Genomic DNA, 12,793 nt, shown 5'->3' on the forward strand with positions numbered 1-12,793 from the left:
CATCATTCTCCTCTAGACTGCAGCAAGGCGGTGTCTATGGCTGGGGACAGCTGGAGAAAAAAGTCTCAACTCAGGTTCCAACTTGACAGGTCCTCCCACAGACTACAGCGTCAGACTAAGAGATGCAAGTAGGCAAGATCCATGCAGGCTCGGCCTCATTCCCTATTCTAAATTCAGAGGGGAGAACAGGGTCCTTTACCCAGTAAGTACCCCAAATATTTCATGAATAAAAATATGAATAAAAAATAGAAACAAACTCTCAGAGGAAACAAATATTTATTAGGTTATAGATAAATCTATCCACGTGAAACCTCAGAACTTAGTGTGGTTGTTACCTATGGAAATCTTCATGACATCATTTAACAATGAGGCTATGTGTATGAATGAAGAAGAGTAAGTTAAGAAAAATTTAAAGATCCTGTCACCCAAGTCAATAGATATATGTGGCTTCAGGATAGACCTGAAAACTTTGAACCATAGTTTACATTTTATAGTTGTTATTACTTCTTTAACATCAATTCAAAAATTTAACATAAATTTATTCTTTAACATAAATTCTAAATAATGTATGTTGAACATATTCAGAAGTACATATGTATGGCTCTTTTTGAAGGTACTGGAGGAATTTTGATTAGGAACCTATGATAATTCTAGGTCTTATTCCAACTATGTTCCTGGTGAAGTCAGGTGAAGAGACAAAATCCTTTATTGTTTTTTCAAGTTGATGCATTGATTCTAGCCCAGTTCCTACACTTAAAAAACTGATTATTTCATTCACTCTGACATTCCAAGTCAAGATGAAAGTTGGCTATGAAAAAAATATCTTTAGGGTTATTTATTCATTCATAAATAGTATACACATAAATATATTTAATGAATATGTAAATGTTTAAATAAATATATTTGTTGAACATACTTTGTTGATCTCCATGCACTTGTCCAATAAGCCTATATTTTATGCACGTTCTAGTTACAGAGGATTCAGCAGTAGGAAGACTAAAGATTTTCACTTCCCTCTCTCTGCTGTTCTGTAATAAAACACTGATTTGAAGTTGCATGTTCAAAAGAGGAAATTGTACAAGAAGAGAGACAATAAGAAAGTAAGCAAATAGATAAACATGACACCTTCAGAAACGCTTAAAAGAGCTGATGAAGAAAATAAAACAGAAAGGTGCAATGAAGAGTGACTTGGCGGGAGGCTTTCCAGTTAGAGGTCAGGCAAGGCTGCCCTCAGCCCAGGTCACGCTGAAACTGGAGCCTGAATGACAGGAAGGAGCCTGCCACGACAGGAGGTGGAATCAGACCACTCCAGGCAGAGGGAAAAGAGCTAAGCCCTTCCTTGAGAAAAGAAGGAAGATCAGTGAGGGACTGGAGGAGGAAGAGGGAAGCAGAAGAGTGGTATAACAAGGATTGGAGACATGAACACAGGCCAGATCACCCGGGCTCCCTGGGGTTTGGATTTTATTCTAATTACTGCAGCAGCAAAGCCCCTGGGGATTTCAAAGCAGACAGCACCTTTAGCTCTCCTATTTTACACTGATGAGTATGGCCACTGTGTGGAAATTAATGGACAGGGGCAAGATGGAGAGTCAGGAGGCTACTAGTCTGGGTGAGAGATGATGGTGATTTTGACTGGAAAGAAAAGAGGGAAGGAAGTAAATGGATTGGGGTATATTTTAGATATGCCAAGAGACAGGATGTGAATCACTCTTCCAAAAAAATTCTCCTGGTAAGGAAATGTCATCTGCAATATGCATCTCTTCTAATGAAGTGGCCGGCATGGGCTTTAATGGCTTTCAGATGGAGAAATTAATACAAATTTGACATTTGCTGTATTTTTTTTTTAACTCAAAGAAACTTTGGGCCTCATGGATAATCCATAATAGGAATAATCCTTTCAACAGATTGTGGAAGACTCTTTCAAAACTTTGCGCGTGTTTGTCTGTTACAGATTAGAAAGTCAAGGTGTATACACTCCCTAAGTTGTATTTTTGACAGCATTTAGAGAGTCACTATAGGGAAGTACATGCTGAATCAAGACACTTAATTCCTATCAATTGTTTGTGAGCAAGAATGCAAAATTTTTCTGAACTGTGGGGCTCTCCCTGCTGTTCTGTAATAGCACTGAATTGGACTGAAGTTGTAGGTTCAAATGACAGAAAACAAGGCCATGGCTCAGTGTGGCTTGCAGGTAGGTGGCTGGGCAGCAAAGGAGCCTGGCCTCAGTCACAGGCATGGTCTTGACCAAGGGACCAGTTGAGTCATCTGTGATCCGACAACTCATCATCTCTGTGGCTGACCATCACCAAAGAGACTCAAGTAATCATTTTTATTGGAGGATTACAGTTACACACAGGAGTTGGGTTCATTTTGATAAACTCATAGGTGCAGGGAATTTGTTTTGCTCCACTTCAGTTCCAGGTGCCCCTTCCCCTCCTCCCTCCCCCTATTTTCCTACCTCTATTCCATTGATCTTCCTTTTTCTCATTTATTTATTTTTGATTGATGCTTTATACATTTACATAAAATTGAAATTCACTGTGGTATATTTATATACACACATAGTGTGATTTTGTTAAATTCATTCTGCATTTTTTCCCCTTTCCAGTCCCTCCTCCCTGCCTCTCAATCTCCTTCTTCTACTTCACTGAACTTCTTTATATCTTTATGATATCTGATCCCCCACTTACCTTTTCTCTTATTTTGCTCTGATTTCTTCATCTGACCCTTTTTAAAAATTATTTTTAATTTTGAGGGTACCAGGGATTGAACTCAGGGGCACTCGATCACTGAGCCACATCCCCAGCCCTGTTTTGTATTTTATTTAGAGCCAGGGTCTCACTGAGTTGCTCAGCACCTAGCCATTGCTGAGGCTGACTCTGAGCTCTTGATCCTCCTGCCTCAGCCTCCCAAGCTGCCAGGATCCCAGGCATGGCGCCACCATGCTCAGCGTGACCCTACATTTTTTAAGTCTGACTGATTTCACTCAGTATGATATTCTCCATTTCCATCCATTTACCAGAAAATGCCACACTTTCATTTTTTATGACTGAGTAAAACTCCACTGTGTATATATACCTCGTTTTCTTAATCCATTCATCTACAAATGGGCATCTGGTCTGGTTCCATAATTTGGTTATTGTGAATTGTACTGCTATAAACATTAATGTGGCTGTATCACTATAGTATGTTGATTTTAGTTTTTTGGGTAAATACCAAGTAGTAGGATAGTTGGGTCATATGGTAACTCCATGCCTAGTTTTTTGAGGAATCTCCATTCTGCTTCCCAGAGTGGTTGTATTAATTTGTGGTCTCACTAACAATATATGAATGTACCTTTTTTCTACATCCTCACCAACATTTATTATTTGTATTCTTGATAATTTCTATTCTGACTAGCGTGAAATGAAACATTAGTGTAGCTTTGACTTGCATTTCCTTGATTGTTATAAATGTTGAACATTTTTAAAAATATTTGTTGGTTATTTGTGTTTCTCTTTTGAGAAGTATTTGTTTAGTTCCTTTGCCCATTTCTTCACCGTGTTGTTTTTCTTGATGTTAAGGTCTTTGAATTCTTTATATATTCTGGTTATTAATCCTTTTTCTGATGAGTAACTGGCAAAGATTTTCTCCCATTCTCTAAGCTCTCTCTTCATGCTCTTAATTGTTTCATTTGTTGTTCAGAAGCTTTTTAATTTGATGGCATCCCATTTATTGATTCTTGGTTTATTTCTTGAGCTTTACGGGTCTTGTTGAGGAAGTTGGTTCCTGCATTGATATGATGGCATGAGAGCAGGCCCTGTTTTCTTCTAGTAATCACAAAGTTTCTGGTCTAATTCCTAAGTCTTGGATCCACTTTGATTTTGTTTCTGTGCAGGGTGAGAGGGATCTAGTTTCATTCTTTTACATATGGATACACAGTGTTTCTAGCATCAAAAACTACCTTTTCCCCAACGTGTGTTTTTGGATTCTTTGTCAAGTTTATTAGATGACTGTAAGCATGTACATGGGTTTGTCTGTGTCTTCTATTCTTTTCCATTGGTCTTCATGTGTATTTTTATGCCAATCCTATGCTGTTTTTGTTACTATAGCTGTGTTGTATAATTTGAGATTAAGTATTGTGATGCTTCTTGTATAGCTTTTCTTGCTCAGTATTGCTTTGACTATTCTGGGTCTTTTATTCTTCCAAATGAACTTAAAGGCTGTTTTTTTTTTTTCTAGTTCTATGAAGAATGCCATTAGTATTTTTATGGAGATGGCATTGAATTTGTATATTGCTTTCGGTAGTATGACCACTTGGACAATATTAATTCTGCCTGTCCAAGAACATGGGAGGTCTTTCCATCTTCTAAGGTCTTCTTCAGTTTCTTTCTGCAGTTTTCTATAATTTTCATTGTAGAGATTTTTTTTTTTTACCTTCTTGGTCATTAATTCCCAAGGTTTGTTTTTGTTTTTTAAGGTTATTGTCAATGGGATGGTTTTCCTGATTTCTTTCTCAGATGAAATTGCTATTGGGGTATAGGAATGCTATTGATTTATGAATGTTCATCTTGTCTCCTACTATTTTCTGAATTCATTTATCATCTCTAGAAGTCTGGTGGAGTTTTTTGAGTCTTCTAGATATAGGATCGTGTCATCAGTAAATAGAGATAGTTTGACGCATTCTTTTCCTGTATTTCTTTACTTTCTTTCTGTTGAATGATTGTTCTAGATAGAGTTTGGAGAACTACATTGAACAAAAGTGGTAGGTGAGAGTGGACAGCCTTGCCTTGTTCCTGATTTTAGAGGAAATGCTTTTAGTTTCTCTCCACTCAGTATAATGGTGACTTTGGATTTGTCACATATAGCATTTATAATGTTGAGATAAATTTCTTCTATTCCTAGTTTCTCCAATGGGTGTTGGATTTTTATCAAATACTTTTTCTGCATTTATTGAAATGATTGTGTGGTTCTGGTCCTGAATTCTATTTATGTGGTGATCACATTCATTAATTTGCATATGTTGAATCAACCTTGCATCAATGGGATGAAAGCCACTTCATCATGCTGTACTGTTTTCTTAAAGTGTTTTTAATACAGTTTGATAATATTTTATTAAGAATTTTTGCATCTATGTTTAGCAGGGATATTGATCTATACTTTTCTTTCCTAAATGGGTCTTTGTCTGATGTTGGTATCAGGGTAATACTGGCTTCATAGAATGTATTTCAGAATGCTTCCTCCCTTTCAATTTCATGAAATAATTTGAGAAAGACTGGTAGTAGTTCTTCTTTAAGAGTCTGATAGAACTTAGCTAAGAATCCATCTGGTCCTGGGTTTTTCTTTGTTGGAAGACTTCTAATTTCTATTTCAATTTCATTACTTGTTATTGATCTGCTTAGGTTTTCTATATCTTCCTGGTTCAATCTGGGCAGATCCTATCTGTCCAGAAAATTGTCAATGTCTTCTAGATTTTCCAGTTTATTAGAGTATAAATTTTCAAAATAGTGGTCCTCTGGGTTTCAGAAGTGTCTCTGGTGCTATCTCGTTTTCACTTCTAATTTTGTTTATTTCTGTTATTTTTCTTACTGTTGATTTCTAGTTTTTATTATATTATGTCTGGTTTTATTTCATGTCTAATTTCAAAATGTGCTTTTTTCTGATAAAGATGTGATTAATATAATGGATATAAAACTATTGTCTATGAACCTGCGTACAGATAACAAGGTGGCATTTCATCAAAAAGCATAAGGAATGGCTAAATACTGTCAAAGAGTGGAGAGGTTTGTTTGTATATGGAATTTTAAATGCTACCTATCCAAATTTTCATAGATTTTTCAAAGAGGCTCTGATGAAAACTGGATAGGAATGATACCTGAAAGATGCCCAGTGGAGTGTGTGATGCACTGGGTCACACAGCTAAATACCAGCTGAAATGCAGAGCTTGCTACGGCCCACTGACAGATAGGACAGAGCACAACTATGAGAAATGATCCAGACCTGTGACTTGGATTAAAGTCCTCTACATCAATTGAAATAACCATATGATTCTTATCCTTAAGTCTATTGATTTGATGGATTACATTTATTGATTTATGAATGTTGAACCAACCTTGCATTCTCAGGATGAACCCCACTTAATCGTGGTGCACTATCTTCTTAATATGTTTTTGGATACAGTTTGCCAGGATTTTGGTAAGGATTTTTGCATCTATATTCATCAAGGATATTGGTCTAAAATTTTCTTTTCTTGATGTATCTTTGTCTGGTTTGGGTATGAGGGTGATATTAGCTTCATAGAATGAGTTTGGAAGGGTTCCCTCCTTTTCTATTTCCTGGAATACTTTGAGAAGTATTGGAATGAGCTCTTCTTTGAAGGTCTTTTTTTTTTTTTTCTTTGAAGGTCTCGAATGAAGGAACTTTGGAAGGCATAGAGGAAAAAGGAGTGGAAGGGAGTGGAGGACAGAAAGATGGTAGAATGAAACATACAGTATTACCCTATGTATATGTATGATTACATGAATGGTGTGAATCTACATGGTGTACAACCATAGAGATGAAAAGTTGTACCCCATTTGTGTACAATGAATCAAAATGCAGTCTGTAAAAATAATAAAGATTTTAATAAAAATAAAAAAAATTTTAAATTAAAAAATAAAGTCCTCTACAACAGTGATTTTAAACTAGAGGTTGTGGGGAGGGAGAAATGATTTTGCCCCCGGGGGACATTTGGCAATGTCTGTAGATAGTTAAAATTTTAGGTTATTATAAGCAATTGGCCTCTAGAAGGTGAAGGTCAAGGATGCTTCTGAACCATCTACATTGCACAAGAGAGACCTCACAACAAAGAATTATCCAGTCCTAAACATGCTGAGGTTGGTAAACCCATATGAACAAGCAGGATCTAGATGCTAGACAAAGTCTCAAACTCCCTGTCCCAAAGAATGGTTCTGAACTTTCAACCTCAGCTTGCTACGGCCCACTGACAGACAGGACAGAGCACAACTGTGAGAAATGATCCAGCTCAGCTCCTCACCTTAGAAAAACACAAAAGGAAGAAGAAGTGTTGAAGGAAGTCAAATTCATAGCACCCATTCTGGGTTGACCTGCGTTCCCCAAATTTCCTATGTTAAAGTCCTAAGATACAGTACCTTAGAATGTGACCCTATTTGGAAACAGGATCACTAGAGATGCAATTAGTTAAGATAAGGTCATACTGGAATAGGTTGGGTCCCTATTCCAACAGGACTGCTGTCCTTTTAGAATACCCCATGAAGACACACACGCACAAGGAGAATACTATGTAAAGATGACTGAAGGCAGAGAGCTGAGTGATGCATATGTAGTACGAAGAATGCCAAGGGTCATCAGAGAACCATTAGGTTCTAGAGGCAAAGAACAGATTGTCCATTACAGTCCTCAGGAGCCAACCCCGCTGACATCTTGATCCCAGACTTCTAATCCCCTGTGCTGCAAACAATAAATTCCTATTGTTAAAGCCTCTCAGACTGTGGTACTTTGTTATGTCATCCCTAGTAAACTAATACAGTATGGATGCTTTTTTATTAAATATATGAAGAAGATATATAATTGTGGATCATTTATTTATTTCAAAATGTTTGAGACCTTTAAAAATATCAGAGACATAGTAAATAATCTGACAATTTTTGTGACTTAAAAGCTTATTTGATATAACACTTATGGTTTTAATTTGAAAAATATAACTTGATTGGAAATTACCTTCAAATGTGTAAGGTGACTTGATTTACCACACTAATACTTTTGAATTATTAGATTTTCAGGGTTAATAAGTTTAAGTGCTTAAGGAGATTTAGTTAAATGATTAGGAAGTTTAGGAAGTGTTTGTCTCATAAGCCAGCTTGGTTAGAGTGAATAAAAAAGGTATGTAAGGAGAACTTTCAAGCTCAAGGAAGAAACTAGGTACTTGGTTTAAAAGTCATTAATATACTGAATTAAGTAAATACAAGTGACTGTAAATAGTCCTTTTTGAGCACAAATGTGACTTCTTTGAACATTGAAAAAACCATCACTGTACAACTACAGTTAATTAATAAAAACATTTTTAAAAATGACCAGGAGAACAGCCTACACTTAGTTTCATGCTTATCCATGAGGGACAAGGTCATGTTTAGATTCACAGACATGATCAGGGCACACACTCGCCTCTGGAATCACGTTCCGAACCAGTTTCCTTGCCTCTGGTCTTGCCCTTCTCCAATCCAGCTTCCACGTGGCTCTCAGAGAGATTTCTTTTCTAGCAGGCAAATCAGGTCATCTTAGTTCTCCAATTAAAATCCTTCCATGGGCCCTCTTCCCTTAGGGATAAAGTTCCAGCTCTTCACAAAGGCATGCAGAGAATTCTGCATCTTCTGTGTCTCTCTGTTCTCACTTCCAGCTACTGTTATCTCACATTTTCAGCCAGCCAAACTCCACAGAGTTTCCTGAGAATTCCGCCTTCTTTCCATACCTCAGTTTCTGGTTATGCTGTTTTCTTTTTTCCTACTCCCTTCACATAATGTCTTTAAATCTTTTCCTAACTCCAGACTTCGTGTTTCTGTAAAATTCTCTATTTGAGATCATAGATTTGCCTATACTTTACTGAAATTATGCAATGATGCTTCATGTATTTATCTTCTATCAGACTATATAAACTTATTGAGAAGAGACTGACTAATTCGTCTCTAATCTCTGGACCAGGGCCTGGTAGACAGCTGGCACTTACTAAATGCTTGTCAAACTATTTTGCTTCGTGTCAGTCAAGTGACAGTACAATTTTCTCCAGTTTTGGTACAGAATCTCTCTTTTACTGGTCTCATTGAACATAAGACTAGTCTATAAATATCTTAATCTGTGCCTCACAGTTTAGATTATCTTCCTCAGAATTTTCTTTTCATCTAAATGTCCCCTTCTCTTGGTCTCAAACACTGCACCCTGAGTTCATAGATTTTTTGAGAACACCAAAACCTTGAGAACCTTATCTGTAGATGAGCTCTTTTCTTCCCAAAGTCAATCCACCCTCTAAGCGGCAGAGCTCCATGGCTGGAGAAGGCCTGAGGCCCTTTGTCCTGAGTGCTGCAGCGGGGCTGGGTAGATGGAGACTGGCGTGCACGGTCTTTTTGGTGAAATCTACTAATCCCTTCTTGGAACCTGAATCCACACGTGATGCCTAATTGAAAGGCAGCGGAGGGAACCATGCCGGACCTGAAAGCGAGGGACCAGGACGGTGGTCCCCTCCTTGGGGAACATGGTACCACCCAGTCTAGTCCTGGGACAGCTTGATAATCCCAGTGAGAAAAGACAGAGGAGGCAGGCTGGGGAGGAGGGGAGGCAGGCTGGAGAGGAGGGGGCTGGGGTCCGGATGTTATCAGAGCTCACATATCAGGCAAATTGGAACTGATGGGATAGAAGGCGAAACTCTGCAAATAGCATTTGCAGCTGTTAGTACATACGAGATATTATGTTCTCTATTCTTAGGTTGAATTCTGTACTTGAAGCAATAAAATGACATGAGCAATCTGCAAAGACTAGAATGAAATTAAATGGCCTTTAATTTTAGTCATAAGATCATAGTTAATGAGAGTTCGAAATGACTCAGAAATTAACCATCCCTCTTCTCTCCTTTTACTGATAACGTCACTTAGATCAGAGAGGTTTAGTTATTGGTCTAAAGATACACAGCCAGAAACAAACAGTGCCAATGACATTAACCCAGGGATCTTGAACCTCTGGCACACAAATACTTTTATTACACCAAACTGCCTTCTTGGTCCTCTTACTCAGTTCAAGTTGTCAATGTTGTCTGAATCATCACATTCTAGAATTGTAACTAGTTGTGTCCTTTCTGAGTGAAAACAACTATGTATCAAATTATTTTTAAATTTTTAAATGAACAACTAAAAGGGAAATACATAACCCTCCCATCCTAGTCAAAAACAATTTTTTAAAAATGAAGTGATTGTATTTTATGGAAAGTCAATGCTTCATATGATGCTTCAAAATATTTAATTTTGATCCCAGGCTCTTTCACAATTATTTGATCCTAACTAAAATCCCAATGGATTAAACCAAAGGGAAAAAAATGCCAGTTTGTGATTTTAGACTACCATAAGAAATATAAGTAAAATTAAAGCAGAAATGAAGTGCATTCTCATAAGACGTATGACTGTGTGTGCAAAGAAAAACAAAAATTCCTATTATGAAATGGTCTCAATGGCCTGGTGAAAATGGTCTCCAAATGAGTTGAACAACTAATCACTTATTTTAAAACTCTGGAAGAATAATGGTGTAGGAAATCATGTGGTTTAAAGATTTTCAAGGTTTCCAGTTTGTGTTATTTTTCGAGAACTTCTAATTTTGATTTGCCTGTCATTCCTCTGGATCACACTGAGTCACAAACGACAGGTGGAATGTAAACCCTGGGATTGTTTAAAGAGACAGACACACTCTGGGTGCTGTCAACGCCCCTGAGAGAAAGTGGGAGAGGAAGAGAGAGACGGACTCTGTCCTGGAGAGTCACGGAAATCGTGCAGCAGTGAGTAGAGACAGCAGCGTGCTGTGCTTGGAGCACATGACACCCGTGCTCCCACCTGATGTTCAAAGCTGCCTCTTTCCAAAATGGATTTGAAGCAGCTACTGACAAAGAACAGATCTAAGAAACCAGAAAGACACCATTTAAAAAATCAGGAAGGGAATAAAAGAGAAACAAACACCCACTCAGTTTGATCATAGGGTTTTAGAACTAGGCCAGTCTGCCCTGCTCACTCCCGGTCTCTGCTTGAGATGGGAGATCACCACATCCTAGGAGGGTCACCCTGAACTGTATTAAAAACCTTCTCGTATTATCCAGCAGCGATGCTGCTCCTGAACCAGAAACAGATGTTACAGTAGCCTTTATCCTAAAAGACAGGTTTGGATGTTTAATAAACCTTGAGTATATTTAAATTTGGAACACAGAGTTTGAAATGAATTATATTTGTCAGGAGATGCTAACTGCAAAACTGGTTTAATTTTAATGTTGCTAAACATTGCTCTACTAAGCAAGAGAAAGTAGTTGAACCAAATAGAAGTGAAACATTGCCTCTAATGAGTGGAACTTAGAAGTAAACAAACCAATTAAAAGTGATTCCTTGCTTCTAAGATAGCAACCTCTGGGGGAGTGGATTGGTAAGAAGCAAATCAGCTCTTCTGATGACAAAAACAAGGAAAAGAACTACAGACAGGTCCATCCCCTGGTCCCAAGCAGGGGCTGGCTGCCATGATTGACATGCAGCATCTTCTGATTTCGAGGATGCCCTGAGATTCAATTTGCTTCTCCTGCTTTCCGCTAACCAGGCTCCCAACAGAGTCAAAAGGAGCGTGTATTCTAAGCAATACTGATCTTATAAGCAGGGAATAGGGAAAATGAATGTGCTGCCTTTTTCTTTAATCAATGCACCCCAAATAAATCAGCTCTGCTTTAAGAGCCAGGGTGCTCTGGGTGCTTAAATCAGTTTGTCTTCACAGGTATGGGCTAAGGGAGGGGCAAGGACCAGCTCAGGAAGAGGCTAGGGTTGGAGAATATAAAAGGAAAAGGGAAGGCAGATTGAATATGAATTTTTGCTGGAGGGAGTGACAAGCATGCAATTGGGAAGTTGCCAAGCTCAGGAAAGGGTCGGGGTAGGGGTGGAGTGAGGGGTACGCTAACCAACACCCTGCCAGCCAGAGAAGCCAATGTAGGGCTTTTACTTCTGTGCAGCTGACCTAGGGATTATACTGTGTAGAAACACTTAGGGGAAGATAAGACTTTGGTCCCTGGAGCCAGATTAAGAACAGAGATTCAAGGGGTCCCCCATGACAGCTGGGGCACGGATCAGAGCACAAAAATGGGACAAAGATTGGAAGAGAGCAGCACACGGAAAGCCATGTGGTGTCTCCCGGAGCTTGTCCGCATTCTCTGGGTGGAAGGTCACATGGTGCGTCACATGACTGACGTTCATGTCCTCTGCATCAGGGAGTTCTTCTTCCAGAGCTGAAGTCATTACAAACACATTTATTTCACTGATAATACAAATATCTGTTTTTCTCAAGTGTGTCAGACTCATCTCTGACTCTAGATGCTACAATTCAGACCTTGTGCCCCAAAGGCACTCAGGTAAGGCCAACAGCACAGAGTTGAGCATGATATGATGTCCACCCTCCAGACCTCCTGCCATGCAGAGGGGTATACACCACCCTACCCCACAGATGAGAAATCCACAATATGCTTAGTGATCTCTCAGTTGTCCAACTCTTATTCAGTCCTCCTCATTTTTATCTGAACTCTCAAGTAAAGGATGCTATTTGTCAAGCAAATTCTCCTGTCCTTGGGCATTAACCCAGTCATCCTGCACCTTTGCTGTTTCTTTTATTTGGGTAGGAGCGGGAGGGACAGTAGAATGAAATTCACGAACTGGTCACTTTAAGAAACAGGCACTCTCTCTAGGAGAGAGTTCTTCACAGTAACATATTACAGCTAAGAACAGAGTCTGCAAAACTTCTTCAAAAGCCCTCAGAGGCCTTATATAAACAATAGATTTTTGTTCTGTTTTAAAGCCTAAAAGCTATTTAATGCATCAGCTGGAGAGAAGGGCTCCAGACATCTCTATTCTGCCTACAGACCATGGATCCATTGAGTTCTCAGATTACAGCTTAGGTTTAGTAGTTGCCAAAGCTCCAGGTAGGGTCTATCAATCAATGAAGAAAATGCATCATTTAGAAGTGAAGGTGGTTAAGTTGCAGCTTCTACTTTAGAATGGAAAAGTTATTCAACTTCAAC

General features: G+C 38.6%; 1 protein-coding gene across 1 annotated transcript in view; it reads right to left on the reverse strand.

Annotated features, from left to right (window-relative positions):
* Myo3a (myosin IIIA) overlaps positions 1-12,793 on the reverse strand; it is a 240,776-nt gene that overhangs the window by 84,647 nt on the left and 143,336 nt on the right. The gene's annotated exons all lie outside the window — the stretch shown is intronic.

Source organism: Sciurus carolinensis, chromosome 12 (assembly GCF_902686445.1).
Source record: "Sciurus carolinensis chromosome 12, mSciCar1.2, whole genome shotgun sequence".
NCBI lineage: Eukaryota > Metazoa > Chordata > Mammalia > Rodentia > Sciuridae > Sciurus > Sciurus carolinensis.